This window comes from Acinonyx jubatus, chromosome D1 (genome assembly GCF_027475565.1).
Source record: "Acinonyx jubatus isolate Ajub_Pintada_27869175 chromosome D1, VMU_Ajub_asm_v1.0, whole genome shotgun sequence".
Classification (NCBI taxonomy): Eukaryota; Metazoa; Chordata; class Mammalia; order Carnivora; family Felidae; genus Acinonyx; species Acinonyx jubatus.
In genome coordinates, this window is record NC_069390.1 from 8383336 (window position 1) to 8403352 (window position 20017).

Here is a 20017-nt window from a genome sequence, read left to right on the forward strand (position 1 = left end):
GCTCTTCCTCCACAACTTCACGTGACTTGCTCCTTCCCTTTTGGGTCCTGGTTCATGGGCTACTTCCCCCAGAATGCACACCCTACCTAACCTCCCCTTCCTTTGATCACGCTCCATCTCCTTATTCTGCTTTATTTTTCTTCAGAGCACAGATCACTTTATTTACAGCAGCTCTTCAGATCTGTTATTGAATGCTTAAAACATGGGCTAAGCTAATAACCAGTTTGCATTTGTGTCCTGATAATCTCTCTCAATCTATGAGAGGCCCAGTTCCTGCACCTAGATCCTATCAAGTACCGTGGACTTGGATTCTGAGGATACAATACTAACGAAAGGAACGTGGTACATCTGGAAATGCTGCCCTCTGATCTTCGAGGAAGAGTTAGGAGGATGAAACACATGAGGACAAAGGGAAGAAATGAGGCAGCTGCCAAAAGTTTAAAATGGTGAAGCCCTCATACTGGGTTTCAGTGTTTGCTGCGCAATCAGGAAGGCACCAAGAAGCTGCAATGGTTTAGTTCCATAAAATGTTCTTTCTCCCTCCTACTTTCATGCATCTGCTCTTAATACTTCAGTATAGAACTTTTTTTTTAATTTTTACTTTTATTTTTATTATTTTTTTTAACATTTATTTATTTTTGAGACAGAGAGAGAGACAGAGCATGAATGGGGGAGGGTCAGAGAGAGGGAGACACAGAATCTGAAACAGGCTCCAGGCTCCGAGCCGTCAGCACAGAGCCTGACGTGGGGCCTGAACTCACTGACCGCGAGGATCATGACCTGAGCCGATGTCGGCCGCCCAACCGACTGAGCCACCCAGGCGCCCCTATATAGAACTTTTTAAAGCAGGAAATTCCTGGAGCGCCTGGGTGGCTCAGTTGGTTAAGCATCTGACTCTTGGTTTCGGCCCAGGTCATGATCTCATGGTTTCATGAGTTTGAGCCCCTCGTCAGGCTCTGTGCTGACAGAGCAGAGCCTGCTTGGGACTCTCTCTCTCTCTCTCTCTCTCTCGTTCTCTGCTCCTCCCCCACTTATGCTTTCTCAAATAAATAGACTTAAAAAAAGTAAAGCAAGGAATTCCTTATTAAAAAAAAAATTTTTTTAACATTCATTTATTATTGAGAGACAGAGAGAGACAGACCGTGAGCAGGGGAGGGGCAGAGAGAGAGGGAGACACAGAATCCGAAGCAGGCTCCAGGCTCTGAGCTGTCAGCACACAGCCCGACATGGGGCTTGAACTCACGAACCATGAGATCATGACCTGAGCTGAAGTCGGACACTTAACTGACTGAGCCACCCAGGCGTCCTGGGAATTCTTTATTTTTAATGTGTTCTTTTCCTTCCTTTCCCATTCCTCTCTTCTTTCAGCAAGCTTTAATTAAGTGCCCACCGTGTGCCAGGCAAGCACTAAGAGCTGGGAATATAATACAGCAGTGAAGAAAGCAAACAAGAACCTTACTTAGTTTCCAGGGGGGGAAGAGAGGCATGAATAACAAACAAGGTAAGTGTCATTTGTACCAGAGACCCATAAGGATATGAATCCATTGTGCCACGATGAGAATAATGGTGTGCACACAGGCATGACTGAAGCTACTGGTCAGGAGAAGCCTCTCTGAGGACTGCCATGAAAGGTGAGATATGAAAAATGAGAAGGAGCTGGCCATGCAAAAAGCCAGGGGAATGGTGTGACAAGGCTGGAGAGACTGGCAGGGGCTAGATCATGGAGCACTTTCAGAGAGCAAGGTAAGCAGCATGGATTTTAACTTCAAGTGAAACGGGAGCCACTAAAGGTCAAGCAGGGGTATAACATGATATATTGTATTTTAAGAAGAGGAACGCTTTCACCATATAGAAAAGGGTGGGGCAAAAGTGCAGGCAGAGAGACTCCCTAGAAGGCTAACGTGGATGTTCAAATGCAAGATGGTTGTCATTTAGATTAGGATGGGGGCAGTCAGGATGGAGGAGTGGACAGACATGAGCTACGGTTTGGAGGTAGAACAGGGAAAACCTGGTGACAGGATGTGGGAGATGACACCGGGAAGAAATATGGGTGACACATAGGTTTGGGGTCTGAACAAATGGATGGCTACAGTGTTATTCACTGAGGTGAGGAAGAGCAGAGTACAGAGCATGTTAATTTGGGGATCCATGTTTAGAGATACCATTATTAAAGAAAGCAGTCAGATCTACCAGTGTGCAACACACAAAGTAGGTCTGAGCCAGAGACACATTTGGAAGTCACTAGCACACAAATAATATTTAAAAGTCATGAAAATGGATGAGGTTACCTCATATGGATAGGGAAGAAGGCCCAGGTCTTAATTCTATGGTACTCCAGTATTTCATAATTGAATAAAACTAGAGGAGCTAGGGAATGGGTACAGAGGCAACAACCAGGGAGGTAGGGGAGGATTAGGAAGAGTATGGGATTACAGAAGTGGAGAGAGGAGTACTCTGAGGAGGAGGTGTGGAAACTGGCTAATTCTGCCAAGCTCGAATAAGGAAAAAAGTAACCCTGGATTTGGCAACACGGAGACAGCTGGTGATCTGACGAAAGCTGTGTAGCGGAGTGACGGGAAGGAGCAACTGGAGGGAAGAGCAGAGGAAGCAGTGGTGAGGCGTGGAGGCAGCGTGAGAGGAAATGTCTGAGAAGTTTGGCTGCAAAGGGGAGTGGGGCATTTGGAACCAAGGGTCAGCTCTTTAAAGACGGGAAGCACTCAAGCATGTTTATACGCAGACACAAGCAGGAAGAGGTTGAAGATGGGGGGCAGAAGAAGCGAAGTTCAGAAGGGAGGGATAGCGATCCAGAACCCAGGTGAAGGGACGGACCCTTGTCAGAACCACACAGTGAAGAAGATGAGGAGAGACACAGGCTCATCCATAGACATGAAGATCGCAAGAAGAGGGATTTCTTTCTGAATGCTTCCAGTTTCTCAACAAAAAAGGTGCTGAGGACTTCAGCTGAGGTGGGGACAAGAGAAGAAGATAAATGGTTGTTTTAGAAAAGTGAGAAACTGTCTTAAAACTCTTAGAAGAAAACAGGAGTTAAATAGGTGATGGAAATTAAGGAAGGAGTGCACCTGTGATGGGCACAGGGTGTTGTATAAACTGTTGAGTCACCGTATTGTACACCGGAAACTAATATAACACCGTTACGTTAATTAACTAGAATTAAGATAAAAGCTTATTTTTAATATTTATAGAACATTTACATCGACATTTATAGAATACTCCACACAGCAACAGCAGAATACACATTCTTTTCAAGTACATGTGGAACATTCACCAAGATAAATCAAAAGATAAACAAAACAGGAGTAAATCTTTGTGATCTTAGGTTAGGCAATGATTTCTCAACCAAAAGCACAAGTGACAAAAGAAAAAAACAGATAAGCTGGGACTGTATCAAAATTAAAAACCTTTGTTCTATAAACAGTACCAAGAAAGTGGCAAGAAAACTCACAAAATGAAAGAATACATTTGCAAATATATATCTGATAAGGTATTTGTGTCCAGAATATGGTAGGAATAAAGAATTATAACTCAATAATTAAAAAATAGCCCAACCGAAAAATAAAGGATCTGAATAGACATTACTCCAAAGATATACAAATGGCCAATAATCACATAAAAAGATGCTACACACATCAGTAGTCATTAGGGAAATACAAACCAAAACCACAATGAACCCACTAGGACAGCTATAATAAAGAATACAGTAACAAATACTGGCAAGGATGTGGAGAAATTGGAACCCTCAAACATTCCTGGTGGGAAGGAAGAATGGCACAGCCACTATGGAAAACAGTTTGGCGGTTCCTCAAAAAGTTAAACATAGAGTTATTATATGACCCGACAATTCCACTCAAGAGAAATAAAAACATATGACAACACAAAAATTTGAGTACACCAATATTTACAGAAGCATAATTCATAATAGCCAAAAAGTGGAAACAATCCAAATGTCCATCAACTGATGAGCAGATGAATAAAATGCAGTATATACCCACACAACGTAATTATTGTTTGGCAATAAAAAGAAGTGAAGTTCTTAATGCTACCTGCTACGAACTGGCTCAAACTTGAAAACATTAGGCTAAGTGAAAGATGCCAATTACAAGAGAGCACATATTGCATGATTCCACTTATGTAACACATCCAGTATAAGCAAATCTAGAGAGACAGACAGTAGATTAGTTGTTTAGGGCTGTAGTGGTGGGAGATGGGAAACGAATGCTAATGAGTATGGGGTTTCTTTCTTGTGGGGGGGGGACTAAAATGTTCTAAAATTGGATAGTGATAAACATATAGTTGTACACTTTTTAAAATTAAATTTAAAAAATTAATGTTTGTTTATATTTGAGAGTGAGAGAGACTGTGTGTGAGTGGGGGAGGAGCAGAAAGAGACTGAGACAGGATGCGAAGCAGGCTCCAGGCTTGGAGCTGTTAACACAGAGCCTGATGCAGGGCTCGAACCTACGAACTGTGAGATCATGACCTGAGCTGAAGTCAGATACTTAACCAACTGAACCAGCCAGGTGGCCCTAGTTATCCTCTTTAAATGGATGGATTGTATAGTATTGGAATTATACCTCATTAAGGGTGTTAAAAAAAACAAACAAACACAAGACAAATCCACAATTACAGTTTAGGATTTCAACGCCCCTCTCTCAATAATTGGTAGAACAAGTAGACAGAAAATCAAAAAAACCCAGAAGACTTAAACACTATTAACCAATTTGATCTTCTGGCCATTTATAGAACACTCCACACAACAGCAGAATATATATTTCTTTTCAAGTACATGTGGAACATTCACCAAGATAAACGAAACCCTGGATCATGAAACAGTCCCAATACATTTCAAAGGGTTCAAGTCACCTTTATGTTTTCTGACTACAAGGTAATTATATTAGAAATGATAACAAAAGATATTGGTAAAGAAAGATATTGGGGGAATCTCCAATACTTGTAAACAACACACTTCTAAACAATCCATGAATCAAAGAAATCAACGGGGAAATTAGAAGTATTCTGAACTGAATGAAAATCAAAACTTGTGGGATCCAACTAAAGTAATACATATATAAAAGTGCCTATATTAGAAAAGAAGAAAAATGACAAATCAGTGATCTCAGCTGCAGTCTCAAAAAACTAGAAAAAGGACAGCCTGAACCAAGTAAACAGAAGAAAGGAAATAATAAAAATCAGAACAGACATCAATTAAACAGGTAACAGAAAAACAACAGAGAAAATTAATGAAAGCAAAGACTTTGAGACTATCAATAAAACAGATAAAACTTTATCTAGATTGATCAAGAAAAGGTGAAAGGGGGCGGCTGGGTGGCTCAGTCAGTTCAGTGCCTGATTCTTGATTTCAGGTCAAGTCATGATCTCAGGGTTCAAGGGATCAGGCCCTACACTGTCATGACAGCACAGAGCCTGCTGAGGATTTTTTCTGTCCCATGCATATGTTCTGTTTCTCTCAAAATAAATACACTTAAGGAAAAAAAAGGAACGGAACGGAACGGAAAGGAAAGGAAAGGAAAGGAATAGAAGAGGTAAAAATGTACAAAAAGTGCCAATACCAAGAATAAGAGGTGACATCACTACAGATTCTACAGACATTAAAAGGATAATAAAGGAATATTATGAACAACAGTATGCCAATAAATTAGATAACTTAAAGTGGACAAATTCTTCCACAGACACAAACTACCAAAGTTCACTCAGAAAATAAAATGACTAGTTCTATACCTACTAAAGAAATAAAACACAAATAAATAAAATGCTTCCCACACAGAAAATTCTAGGTCCAGATGCATCACTGGGGAATTCTGCCAAACATTATCAAGAAATAATACCAATTCCACACAGAATTTTCCAGAGAAATGAGGAGAAGGTAATGTTTTCCAACACATTTTATAAGGCCAGCACTGCCTAGACTCCAAAACTATACAGAGACATTACAAGAAAACTACAGAGCAATAATACTGCTCATGAGCATAGATGCAAAAATTTCTTAACACAGTTTTAGCAAATCAAACCCAACAATATATAAAAAGAATACACTAAGACCAAGTGGGATTTATCAGGAACATGCAAGATTGGTTTAACATTCATAGTCATTCAATATAATTCACCATATTGATAAACTAAAACTAAGTAAGAATACCATAGGACCATCTCAAAAGATACAGAAAAGGCAATTAAGGAAATCCAATATCCTCTCTGATAAAACCTTTCTACAAGATTTCAACAACCTTTCAAGTAGCTGCAAACTACTGTCATAGAAGGGAATTTCCTCAACTTGATAAAGGGAATCTATAAGAAACCTAGAGCTAACATATTTCATAAAAAGAGGCAAGAATGTTCTTTCTCACTTCTTCTATGGAACACTGTATTAGAGGTTCTAGCCAGTATAGTAAGTAAAAAAAAAAAAAAAAAAGAAGTAAAAGGCATTCAACTCGGAAAAGAATTAAAACTACCATTCACAGATGGCATATAGCCTATTTAGAAAATTTGATGCAATTTACAAAAAGCTGCTAGAATAAGTGAGTTTAGCAAATCTGCAAAATATAGAGTCAATATACAAAATCAACTATATTTCCATGTATATTTCCATGTAAATACATGTATTTCCATGTATTAACCAGAAATTGAGCTAAAAATTCTACTTTAAATAGCATGAAAATATAAAATACTTAAATATAAATCTGACAAAAGAGGTAGTCAAAATGCTCTACCACTGAGCTATATACCCCATGACAAATCTGACAAAAGATGTATTAAGATCCATACACTGAAATATTTAACATTGTTGAGAGGAACTAATGAAGACCTAAATTAATGGAAAATGATCCTGTTTTCATGGGTTAAAAAACTCAAAATTGCTAAACTCTTCATTGTCCCCAAGTTTATCTATAACTCGAGAGAATTGCAATCAAAATTCTAGAAGGTATTTTTGTAGATATGGACAAAGTGATACTAAAATTCCTATGGAAAGTCAAAGGACCTAGAAAGGCCAAACTGACTATGAAAAAGAACAAAGTTGGAAGATTAACACTATCTGATTTCAAGACTCTATAAAACTATCATTATCAAGATGGTGTAGCAATGACTTTGAGACAAGAGGAATGGAATGGTATACAAAGTCCAGAAATAGACCGAGGCGTATATGAACAAATTATTTTTTGACAAAGTTGCAAAATCAGTCAGTGGAGAATTTTCAACAAATAGTGTTGCACATAGATGCCCATATGCAAAAAACTCCAAACTTTGATCAGTATCTCACGATATGCAAAAATTAATAGAAAAAGATCAGACTTAAATGTAAAATCTAGTCCATATAACTACTAGAAGAAAACTTTGGTTTAGGAAAGACTTCTTATATATAACAATAAACATATGACATATAATAGAAAAAATGATAAATAGTACTTCACCAAAATTAAAAATTTCTGCTTTTTCTTTTAAAGTTTATTTTGAGAGAGAGAGAGCGAGCGAGCGAGCGAGCAAGCAAGCAGGGGAGGGCAGAAAGAAAGGGAAAGAGAATCTCAAGTAGGCTCTGTGCTGTTAGCACAAAGCCCAATGTGGGAAAATTTCACCAACTGGGAGATCATGACCTGAGCCGAAATCAAGAGTTGGACACTTAACTGAGCCACCCAGGCACCCTTTTTTTAAAAGTTTATTCTGCTATTTTTGAAAGACGTTAAAAGAATAAAAGCCACACACTAGAAAGTATTTGCAAAGTATATATTTGACTTCTATCTAAACAACTTGCATCCAGAATATGTATATATAAATTTTCTCAAAAGCAAAAAAACAATATAAACTAGTCAAAAATGTGGACACATCTTTCATCAAAGAAGATACATGGATGGCAAGTAAACGCATGAAACAATGCCCAACACCATTAGTCATTAGGGAAATGCAAATTAAAACTACAATGAGATCCCACTAAGCACCTAGTGGAATGTCTACCCAAGACAGAGATTGAGAAATAGGACTCACTCTTCCTTCTCCCTCATTCCCTACATCCAATGCCTGACAAGGTCTACCTTCTTGAATCTATCCACAGCGGAGTAAGATCTTAATTGAGAGCCAATGGACTAACAAAGTGCTACTTTAGTCCTCTACCTTACAGAGACAGAATGAAGCTCTGGCTGGCCTTTTCCAAAAGTCCTAAAGAGTAGTGACCTAAGCCAGTTTAATAGGTACTGGAAAAATGAAAGCCAAAAGTTCTCAAAAGTGCGAAGTCACTGTTTCCTTACTTTTCAGGTTACAACTTTAATATAACATTACCTAACATTTATTTTCATTTGAAAAATTCTTAATTTTTTTCTAGTTGTCTCTACTTGAAAGTCTTGTGCTGTATGAATTATGCTTTTTATTTCAATACATAATATTTCAATACATAATACAACCTCTTTAAAAATTTCTATTTTTGATCTAAAGGTTTCTTATTTTTAACGTTTATTCATTTTTGAGAGACAGAGAGAGACAGGACATGAGCAGGGAAGGGGCAGAGAGAGGGAGACACAGAATGTGAAACAGGCTCCAGGCTCTGAGCTGTCAGCACAGAGACCGACGCGGGGCTCGAACTCACGAACTGCAAGATCCTGACCTGAGCTGAAGTCGGACACTCAACTGACTGAGCCACCCAGGCACCCCTGATCTAAAGTTTTTTAAAACTAATTTATTCTTCTCTATGAGAGCGTGCATGCATGCACACACATGAACAGGGCAGGGGCAGAGAGAAAGAGAACCCCAAGTAGGCTCACATTGTCAACACAGAACCCAACACAGGGCTTGAACTCACGAACCGTGACATCATGACCTGAGCCAAAATCAAGAGTCAGACACTTAACCAACTGAGACACACAGGTGCCTCAATACAACCTCTTTTTATAACTGTAAATATATTAACTTCACTGCTCAGTTATCTTAATTATTTTACTAACGGCAGTTGAAGCATTTGACAAAGAATGCCTGAATTCATCAAGGATGTTTATATTTGGGTAGAATTATGAGTGAATCCTTCCTTTAACTTACCAAATATTCTGTAATGTGACCATATTATTTTACTTTAAAAACCTAAAAGAATGGGGGCTCCTGGGGCGCCTGGGTGGCACAGTCGGTTAAGCGTCCGACCTCAGCCAGGTCACGATCTCGCGGTCCATGAGTTCGAGCCCCGCGTCAGGCTCTGGGCTGATGGCTCGGAGCCTGGAGCCTGTTTCCGATTCTGTGTCTCCCTCTCTCTCTGCCCCTCCCCCGTTCATGCTCTGTCTCTCTCTGTCCCAAAAATAAACAAAAAACGTTGAAAAAAAAATAAAAAAAAAAAAAAAAGAATGGGGGCTCCTGGGTGACTCAATTAGTTGAGCGTCCAAATCGGTTCAGGTCACGATCTCACAGTTCATGAGTCAGGCCCTGCATCGGGCTCTGTGTTGAGAACTCAGCCTGGAACTTGCTTTGGATTCTGTGTCTCCCTCTCTCTCTTCCCCCTCCCGCTTGTGCTCTCTCTCAAAAATAAATTTAAAATTTTTTTGAAAAATTAAAAAAAAATAAAACACAAAAGGATGTCTATTGCTCGCACATATTATTTAAGTATTATTTAAGGATGCCAGCTGCAGTACCCTCCTTACACCAAAAGAGGGCACTAACACACCCAATGGTTAGCTCAAGGCTAAGGAAAAAGAAACCGGTACCTGTCCATCCAAGTGAGAACAGCAAACCTTGTTGAGTCCCTACCTATTGATTTTTATCACTCAATTTGGGAAAAGCTCTTGGTTTGATTAACTTCAGCCATTCCCAAAGGTCAACTGACTTCGATCTACCCTCCAAAGTATACACCTTAGAAGAAAGGCTGTTGAAATGCTTATTCTGAAAAGGAGTAAATGGTTAAGAAATTTTAAGTTTTAGCAGTTAATCAGCTTTAACTTCATTTTGAAGAATAAACCTCCTTGGGGTGCCTGGGTGGCTCAATGGTTAAGCATCTGGCTTTGGCTCAGGTCATGATCTCATGGTTCATGAGTTTGAATCCCCGTGTTAGGCTCTGTCCTGATGGCTTAGAGCCTGGAGCCTGCTTTGGATTCTGTGTCTCCCTCTCTCTCTGCCCCTACCCTGCTCACATTCTCTCTCTCAAAAATAAATAAATATTTAAAAAAATAAATAAACCTCCAACTCAAGAATCTGTACAACTCTTCCTATGTTCCATGCATTAGTTTTTCGAAATTTGTAAGTATATATCTCTAAGCAAACTGAAATGTGGCTGAAAGAAAAAAAAAAATAAGCGAGGCTTTATGACCACAAGTGGGAAACTGTACATTAATAAAAGGGAAACAGGTAATTAAGCTTTTGGTATGAACAATTATTGATGTAAAGAAAAATGCAAAGATATGTTCACACTGATTATTTTATCTTACATTAATAGCTCACAATAATAAATGAAGCCACTTTTTGAGTTGCAAAAGACAGTAGATTCAAATTTTGTGACTGCTAAAATGGGTTAATAGTCTGCCCTGCTACAGATTTACCCTTAACCAAAGACATTCCCTTCCCTTCAAAATGGCACAGAAGGATCACCGAGTAACACAAAACTATTTGTCAAAGACAGACCCAAATGCTTTTGTCCACGAATCTATTTAGCTTGAACTGAAGTTCAATGTTTATTTTTCTTTTGATATAAAATTTATGCCGAAATACATAACACATTCACTGATTTTGGAGACATGCATACACCTAATTAACTCCATCAAGCTACAGAACATTATCATCACCCCAGAAAGTTTCCTCATGTTTCTTTGCAGCCAACATCCCAAGATGTAACAAGTGCTCTGATTCTTTTTCCTACATAGACCAGTTTGCTTGTTCTATAATTACACCTAAATGGAATTATGCAGTATGACTTTTTTTGCACTGTTTCTCTCACTTGGCATAATTTCGGAGATTCATCCATATTGCCACAAGTATCAAAAGATAACTAGCTGTATCACAGGTTATCTACTCCCTTGTTGATGGACCACTAGCTATTTCCAGTTCTGAGCTATGATGAATAAAATTGCTATGAACATAACAAGTTTTTGTATGAATATATTTGTATTTCTCTACAGGGGAGTTACAAGCTCATAGGGTAGCTGCACGTTTAGGGTCGCTAAGAAACTGACCAACTTTCTCCAAAGTATTTGTACATTCTTACCAATAATTTATGAGCGTCTCAGTTGTTCCAAATCCTTGCCAACATTAGGTGTTGTCAGTCTTTAGTTTCAGCCACTCAGGTGAATGTGCAATGGTATCTTATTTTAATTATGTGAAGACTCCCACGTTGAACACATTTTTATTGGATTATTGGTCATTTGTACATCTTCTTTTGTGAAATGCCAGAATCTTTTCTAATCAGTTTTTTTTATAATGTTTGTCCTTTCATTGTTAAAATATAGTAGTATTTTCTAGATACTAATCCTTTATGAGACACATGTTTTTTAATACTTTCTCCCAGTCAATGGTTTGCCTATTAGTGGCATCTTTTAATGTGCAAGTTTTAATTTTGAAGTTTAATTTATCGAGTTTTTATTTTATGGCTAGTGCATTGTATGGTGCAATAAACTTATGCCTAAACCCCCAAGTCATGAAGATATCTTATGCTTTCTTTTAAAAGTTTTATTGTTTAAAAAAAAAAAGTTTTACTGTTTTAGTTTCTATGTTCAAGTCTCTGATCCATTTTAATTTTTCATGTCATGTGAAGTAGGGATTGTGGTAGACAGAATGCTAAGATGGCTCCCGAGACTCTTGCCCATTGGTGTATATGTCCTGCATATGTCCCAATGTGAGCATAACCTGTAAATATGATGGGATAGTAGTCACTCTTGTGTTTATCTTTCAGTTACATAAGATCTGGTAGTAGACTGGAGAGAAATTCTCCTGAAAACTTTGAAGGAAGTAAGCTACCATGTGATGAGAGGCCCATGAGATCAGGAACTGAGTATGGCTCCCAGCCCCCAGTCAGCAAGCAAAAAAATGGGGATCCGGCCCTACAACCTCCTGAACTCTGCCAACAATCTGTGAACAGAACTCCAAGTCTCACATAAGATCACAACCCTGTTCACACCTGGTGTTTTCAGAGCACACTTTATTTCAGCTAACCTGTGCCCACACTTGTGATCCATGAAAACTGTGAGATAATAAATTGTTGATTTAAGTTCCTAAATTTGAAGCAAATTATTATTTCTGAGTTTTGTTTCTTAGATCTATTTTTTGACTCTTTTGCAAGTACTACATCATCTTTATTACTGGAGTTTTATAATGTCTTAAAGTGAGTATTCCAAGTCTTCCAACTTTGTTCTTTTTCAAAATTGCTTTGGATTTTCTAGGTTCTGTGTATTTCCATAGACATTTTGGAACGAGTCTATTAATTTCTATAGAAAAAATTCTCCTGGGATTTTGAATTGTATTGAATCCATTGATGAATCTGGGTAGGACTGATATCTAACAATACTGAGGCTTCCATGAACATAGCATGGCCTTCCTGTTAGATAGTTCTTAAGCTTTTCTTTGCAGTTTTGCAGTTTTCAATATAGAGGACTTGCAAATTTTTTTGTTAAATTTATTTCTATCTTATGCTTTTGATGCTATTGTTTTAAAATTTCATTTTCTGGAGATGCTTGGGTGGCTCAGTTGGTTAAGCATCTGATTCTTGATTCTGGCTCAGGTCACGATCTCATGGTTTCATGAGTTCAAGCCCTGCGTCGGGCACTGCACTGACAGCTGGAGCCTGCTTGGGAGTTTCTCTCTTCCTCTCTCTGTGCCTCCCCCACTTGTGCGCGCTCTCTCTCTCAAGGTAAATAAACTTTAAAAAGATTTTAAAACATATGTCGTTTTCTAGTCTCTCTTGGACCTAGCACCATCTTCTTAGAAACCTCTGTGCCATGAAAGCCAAGTTAGGAAGAAGCAAATGCATAGGCTATAGACTAAAGTGTAAAAGAAAGATGAGGCAGAGGTCCAAGTAAACCACTAGCTTGTGCACCCACAGAAGCTACAGGAGAAGAAAGTCAGAGGCCAGGGATACTGGTACAATTTTTTGGACTGCATGCCTATGTTCTAGAGCTTCATTCAAGGGATCTAGAACAACCATCGTCATCTGATCATATCGACCACCTTTGAGAGGCCTACCTTGCTCATATAAAAACAGTCCCTTTTGGTCCTTTGCCCTGGACTGATATACTTAATGCCAAAATATCTCAGGACTAATTCTGTTTTCATTTGTGGCTGAATGTAACACACATATACTGTCTTAACTGAGGGAAAGAAATTTAAAAAATAAAATTTCATTTCCTGATTATTTGCTGCCAGCACATAACAAATCAAACTGAGTTTTGTGCATTAACCTAATATCCTGTAACCTTGCTAAATCCACTTATTAGTCCTAGTAGTTGTTTTGCAAATTCCTTAGGATTTTCTATGTAAACAATCATGTCAACTGTAAACTAAGACAGTTTGACAACTTCTTTTCCAGTCTTCATTCATTTTATTTCTATTTCTTGTCATAATTCAATGGGTAGGATGGACCTCCAGTGTGATGCTGAATACAAAGAGAGTGAGCACTCCTGCCTTATACCCAATCTCAAGGGGAAAGCATTCACTATTTTGGCACTAAGGATGATGTCAGCTGTAGTTTTCAACAGATGTCATTTATTAGACTAAGGAGATTACCTTCTAGTCCTTGTTTGCTGAAAATTTATCAGGAAAAGGATGTTGAGGTTTTTCAAATGTCTTTTCTGTATTGACTGAAATAATCATAGTTCTTCTATTATGTTAATGTTCTGAGTTACACTGATTGATTCTCCAATCTTAATACAGGCTTGTATTCCTGGAACAAACTGTACTTAGTCATGGTGTATTAACCTTTTGATACACGGCTAGATTTGATTTGCTAATATTTTAAGTAATTCTCATTTTCTAAAGGATTTCTCATCTTACTATGTTCATGAGGGATATTAGTCTATAATTTTCTTTGCAATGTCTCTGTCCAGTTTTGATATTACTATATACTTGTCTAAGAGTTGGAAAGTGTTCTCTCCTTTTTCCTTAAAAGCTTGAAAAAGTCCCAGTAAAACCTCTGGCCCTGAACTTTTTTTGCATGACAGATTTTTGATAATGAATTTAATAGAAACTGTGTTAGTTTCAGTAAGTTGTATTTTTCAAAGAGTTTGTCCATTTCATCTAAGTTGATAAATTTCTTGGCCTAAAGCTATTCATAATATTCTATTATCCTTTTAATATCTGTAGGATCTGAAGTGGTGGTCCCTTTTTCATGCTTGATATTGGTAACCTGGTTCTGTTCTTTTCTTGATCAGTCAAGAAATCGATTTTGTTGATCTTTTCCAGGAACTAAATTTTGGCTTTGTTAATTTTGTTTTTTATTCCACTGATTTCCGCTCTTATTTTTAATATTTTCTTTCTTTTAACTTAAAAAATATTTTTTAATGTTTATTTTTGAGAGAAAGAAAGAGAGAGAGAGAGAGAGAGAGAGAGAGAGAGAGAGCGAGCGCGCACAAGCAGGGGAGGGGCAGAGACAGAGAGGGAGACACAGAATCTGAAGGAGGCTCCAGTCTCCTCAGCACAGGGCCCAACACTGTGCTCAAACTCATAAACCATGAGATCATGACCTGAGCTGAAGTTAGATGCTTAACTGAGACACCTAGGTGCCCCTACTTTGCTCTTTTTTCTAGCTTAAAAAAAATTTTTTTTAAAGATTTTTAAGTAATCTCTATACCCAACACGGGGCTCGAATTTACAACCCCGAGATTAAGAGCTGCGTGCTCTGAGCCAGCCAGCCAGGTGCCCCCTTTTCTAGCTTTTTGAATTGAAAGCTTAAATCACTGAATATAGATATTTTTCTTTTCTAATATCAGCATTGAGAGCTATAAATTTCTTTCTGCACTGCACTCCAGAAGTTTGATATACTGTATTTTCACTGTACTTCAGTTTAAAGCACTTAAAATTTTTTCTTGTGATTTCTTCGTTGAGCTATGGATTATGTAAATATGTCTTGCTTAATTTCTCAATGCTTAGGAATTTTCTTAGGTATCTTATTTTCATTTAAGATTTAATTTCATTATGGTCTTAGAATATATTTTGTATGCTTTTCATCTTTTAAGTTCACTGGGTTTTTTTATGGCCTAGCATATTGTCTACATTGGCAAATTTATTTCTTGTCCACTTGCAAAAGACTGTGTATCCTGCCATTGCAGGGTACGGCGTTCTATAAATATCATCTAGGTCAAAGTGGTTGACTGCAGCACTCAGGTCTGTGTGTGTGCGCATAGGTGTGTGCAGGTTGGTCTATCAATTGCTGAGAAAGAGGTATTAAATCTTCCAGGGATGCCTGGGCGGGCGGCTCAGTCAGGTAAGCATCTGATTCTTGATTTTGGCTCAGGCCATGATCTCACGGTTCATGAGACTAAGTCTCACACTAGCCTCCATGATGACAGCAGTGCCTGCTTGAGATTCTCTCTCCCTCTCTCTCTGCCCCTCCCCTGCTCACACGTGTGAGCTCTCAAAATAAACTTAAAAAAAAAAAAAACAACAAAACTCCAATTCTGATTACAGAATTGCCTATTTCTCTTAAGTCTGAAATTTTTGCTTTAAGTATTTCGAAGCTGTTATTAGGTACATACACATTTATGACTGAAGATTTCTTGATACCTTTTATCATGACAACATGTCACTTTTCATTTCTGGTAATACCCTTTGTTGTCTTATGCTCTAATTTTGCATGGTATTCATTTATATATTTTTTGGTATATACGTTTCCATCTGTTTACTTTTTACCTATCTGTGTCTTTAATGTGCAGCTTTCACAGTCAGCACATAGATGGGTCTAGCAGTTTTATGTAGTCTGTCATTCTACTGATCGTAGTGTGTAGTCCACTAAACATATTGATATGGTTGCATTAAGTCTCCCATTTTATCACCATTTCCTCTGTCTTTTTTCTTTTTTTGCCTTCTCTTTGATTATCTGAAGATTTGATCTATTGGCTTTTCAGCTATGTCTTTGTATTATCATCTTAGTGGTTGTTTCCGAGTATATAATACACAACTTTGACTTTTCAGTCTACTTAAAATTAATACTTACACTTCAAAAAGATGTAGAAATTCTTGCTATAGAAGTTCATATATTCTTTTGTTCTAAATTGTTATATGAATAACATTACAATCTCCACACACATTATAATTTCTGCTTTGAAGAGTCCTATATACTTAAAATTTTTTTTAAATGTTATTTATTTTTGAAGGAGAGAGACAGAGCATGAGAGGGGGAGAGGAGCAGAGAGGGAGGGAGACACAGAATTCAAAGCAGGCTCAAGGCTCTAAGCTGTCAGCACAGAGCCCGACACGGGCTCGAACTCACAAACTGTGAGATCATGACCTGACCTGAAGTCGGACGCCTGACTGAGCCACCCAGGCACCCCAAGTCCTATATATTTTAAATTAGAGGAAAAACTTTTTTTTTAAAGTAAGCTCTACACCCAATGTGGGGCTTGAACTCACGACCCTAAGATCAAGAGTTGCATGCTCTATTGACTGAGCCAGCCAGGCACCCCGAAAAATCAAGCCTTTAGTATTTTTTCAGGTATTTAGCATTTCTAATGCTCTTTATTCCTTCCTGGAGGTCCGAGTTTCTATCTGGTTGGTATCAACTCTAATCTGAAGGATTTCCTTTAGTGTTTCTTATAGTGCAGATCTTCTAGTGACAAACTCTTAGTTTTCTTTTATCTAATAATTTAGTCTTTATTTTGCCTTCATTCTTGCAGAGTATTTTTGCTGAATAGAGAAATCTGGGTCGACGTTTTTTTCCCTGTTTGACACTTTGGAAGATGTTATTTCAGTCTTCTAGCATTTGTGGTTTCTGGTAAGAAGCTAGCTCTAATTATAATTGCCATTCCCTTTTATATGTCATTCATTGCTCTATAGTTACTTTTAAGATATTCTCATCTTTGGCTTTAGTAATTTGACTATAATACTGTAAAAGAAAGGGTTAACTAAGTAGGCCTCAAATGCTCAAACCCTGTACATGCCAAAGAAAGGTCAGTCTTCAGGACTGGTCCTTGGCTGGCTCCTAGGAGATGAACTCTGAGCCCTTGGACTACTCTGGCTGGTGTTTTTTTGCATGCCTGAGCACTTGAGCCATGCTGTACTAGTGTGACCAGGTGAGTTTATTCTAACAATATGATGTATGGCAAACATCTGGTTTTACTCTGGGGGTCTGAGTAGCTAGGGTCAGCCATGTGGGCACTGCATGGCATTCTGGACACCAAGCACTGAGTATAGCTTCCCTTATTGGCAACACTGCACATGCTGTCATATCACTGATGGGAAAATTAAGGGCATCCCTGTGTGACTCCTCTGGCCACCAGGAAGCTTGCACCTGGTTTCTCCTGGACTTCATCCCATGTGCCTTTCTCCTTTGCCAATTCTAATCTATGTCCTTTTGCTGCAATGAACTCTTAACTGTAAGTATAACAGCTTCTCAATCCTGAGTCCTTCGAGCAAATCACTGAGCCTGAAGGTGGTCATGGGAACCCCTGACACATGTACAAAGGTATGGTTCTTTTCTTATCTTAATGTTTCCACTAAAGCTTCTTTAATCAGTAAATGTGTGTGTGTGTTTAATGAGGCATTCTTTTGCTATTTTGTCTTCATATATATTCTCACTTCTGTCCCTCATTGTCCTTTCTTTCTGAAACTTCCAATTATATGAGTTGGATCTTATAATAATTTCCCAAAGGTATCCGAAGCTCAGTAATATATTTTTCTTTCTGTTCTTCAGGTTGGATAACTTTCTGTTCATCTGTTACCAACTTCACTGACTCTTTCCCTTTGTGATCTCCATTTTGCTGTTAAGGCTACTCAGTGAATTTTGATTTCAGCAGCTGTATTTTACAGTTCTAAAACCTCCACTTGGCTCTTGTATTTTTCTCTATTTCATAGTAAGAGCTGCCTTAAAACTCCTGTTTCCAAATTCCAACAAATGAAGTTAGTTGTTGTTCACTGTCCTTTTCTTCAGACCGGGTCATATATTCTCAGCTTTTAAAATGTGTAGTTTTGCATTATATCTTGGACACTGTGAATATTACGTTGTACAGCCTCTGGACTCCGTTATATTCCTCTGGAGAGTGCTGATACTTGTTTCAGTATGCACCTAATTTGGTGCATCAAACTGCAAACTCTTGCCTCTTGGGCACCATCTCCAATCTTAGTTCACTTCTTTTTTCTAGAGCTGAGCTGCCTGTAGTCTTCCAAGCATGTGTGTAGTTCAAGGATTAAATGGAGGTGTATACAGAGAGTATGTACACAGAAGTTTAGGCTCTCACTCTCTGGATCTTTCCTCTCCAGGATTCTTCCTTCTCTTACTTTTCAGTGGTTGAATGGCTGTGGCTGACCCAAATTCTGTCCTCTCGTAAGTTTTCTATGAAAGCTTTATTAGCCAATCTGCTGGGTGTCAACTTCAGCCTGTCATCTGGCTAAGAGCAGTAAACATGGAGAACAGATTCCATGTTTTCTCTTCTTGGAAGTGTCAGTCCCTTTTCAGAATCTGCCTGCTTTTGTTCATTTTCCAGGGCCTTCTGATCTTTTTTTTCCTTCCAATTTTGTCCAGAATATATAGTTATATGCAGAAAGATCAGTTCCAGTAAAAGCCTACTTGGCCATACTGCAAGAAAAACCATCGTGATGTTATTTTTTAAAAATTTACTTCAGTTTCACATGTGTGGGTATACAGATTTTTAAAAATCTTTTTAAAGTTTTGTTTAAGTAATTTCTACACCCAACATGGGGCTTGAACTCATTATCCTCATGAGATCAAGAGTTGCATCCTCTTCTGAGCCAGCCAGGCACCCAATATAGATTCACTTTTAATCATTATTCTGAATATCTTGTTTTCTAACTTGTGCTTTTCTACTGTAATCATTCCATGATATAACAAAAACTCTACAAAGGTATTCAATAATACAATTTTTATTAATAAATTATGAACATTTGAGGCACCTGGCTGGCTCAGTCAGTAGAGCACACAACTCTTGGTCTCAGGGTTAAGTTCAAGCCCCACATTGGGTGTAGAGATCATGTAAAAAAATAAAATCTTTAAAAGTAAATTATGAACATTTTCACATACCAGCAGAAACTCCAGCTCTGATGGTAAACTGACAAGAACTAGAAAAATAATGCACATACCTAGAAGTTAAATTGATGAGCAGTGGCACTCTGACCCTAGAGAAATACTTGTATATGTGTAAAACCAGACAAGTACAAAGATGTTAACTTCAGCACTGTCTTTAAGAGTAAAAAATGGAAAATAGCCCAAATACTAATCAAAAGGGAAATAACATAGATAAAAAGGATTACTACACAGCTGTCAAAATGAATAAATTATTCATTTCTTTGAAATTATATATATTTCAGTATGGAAGGAGTTAAAAAACCCTAATGTCGAATGAAACAAGTTGGATATCAAAGATGGTAATATTAATAAAAGTTTAAAAACACAAACCAATACTACATACACATACATTTAAAGTAAACTGAAAGCATTTATCAGGTCCATGATGGTGGTTGCCTCCAGAGAAGGGAAGAAGGGAGTAAGTGGGACAGGTGGTAATCAAAGGGTTCCTTGGTTTGGAGGCAATCACGACCATTAACAGTAATGTTAATTAACAGAAGTTAATTCTACATATAGAAATGTGAGTGTATGTCTTTTTGTACTTTCCTATATTTTTCCATTTCTTAAAAAAAAACCTGCAACAACTGCAGTGGTTGCATACTTGACTGCACAGATAGGTCATAACATATTCTACCAATCTCTAATTGTTAAGACACTGAGATACCTGCCAATATTCTGAACAGCACTACAAAAAACATCTTTGTAATTGTTTTTGCACGTACAATTTCTTCCCTTTAGAATAAGTTCCTAGAAACACAATTGCTAGCTCAATTCTAGGTCTTTGTTACATATTGCCAAAAT

General features: G+C 37.9%; 1 protein-coding gene and 1 long non-coding RNA gene across 4 annotated transcripts in view; both read right to left on the reverse strand.

The window, feature by feature from the left end:
• RTN3 (reticulon 3) overlaps positions 1–20017 on the reverse strand; it is a 60322-nt gene that overhangs the window by 12056 nt on the left and 28249 nt on the right. The window lies entirely within an intron of this gene.
• On the reverse strand, positions 7495–10571 carry LOC128311744 (uncharacterized). The gene is made up of 2 exons (XR_008290274.1): positions 9370–10571; positions 7495–9123 (listed from the first exon to the last, which is right to left on the reverse strand). It is a non-coding gene; the product is annotated as an uncharacterized LOC128311744 (long non-coding RNA).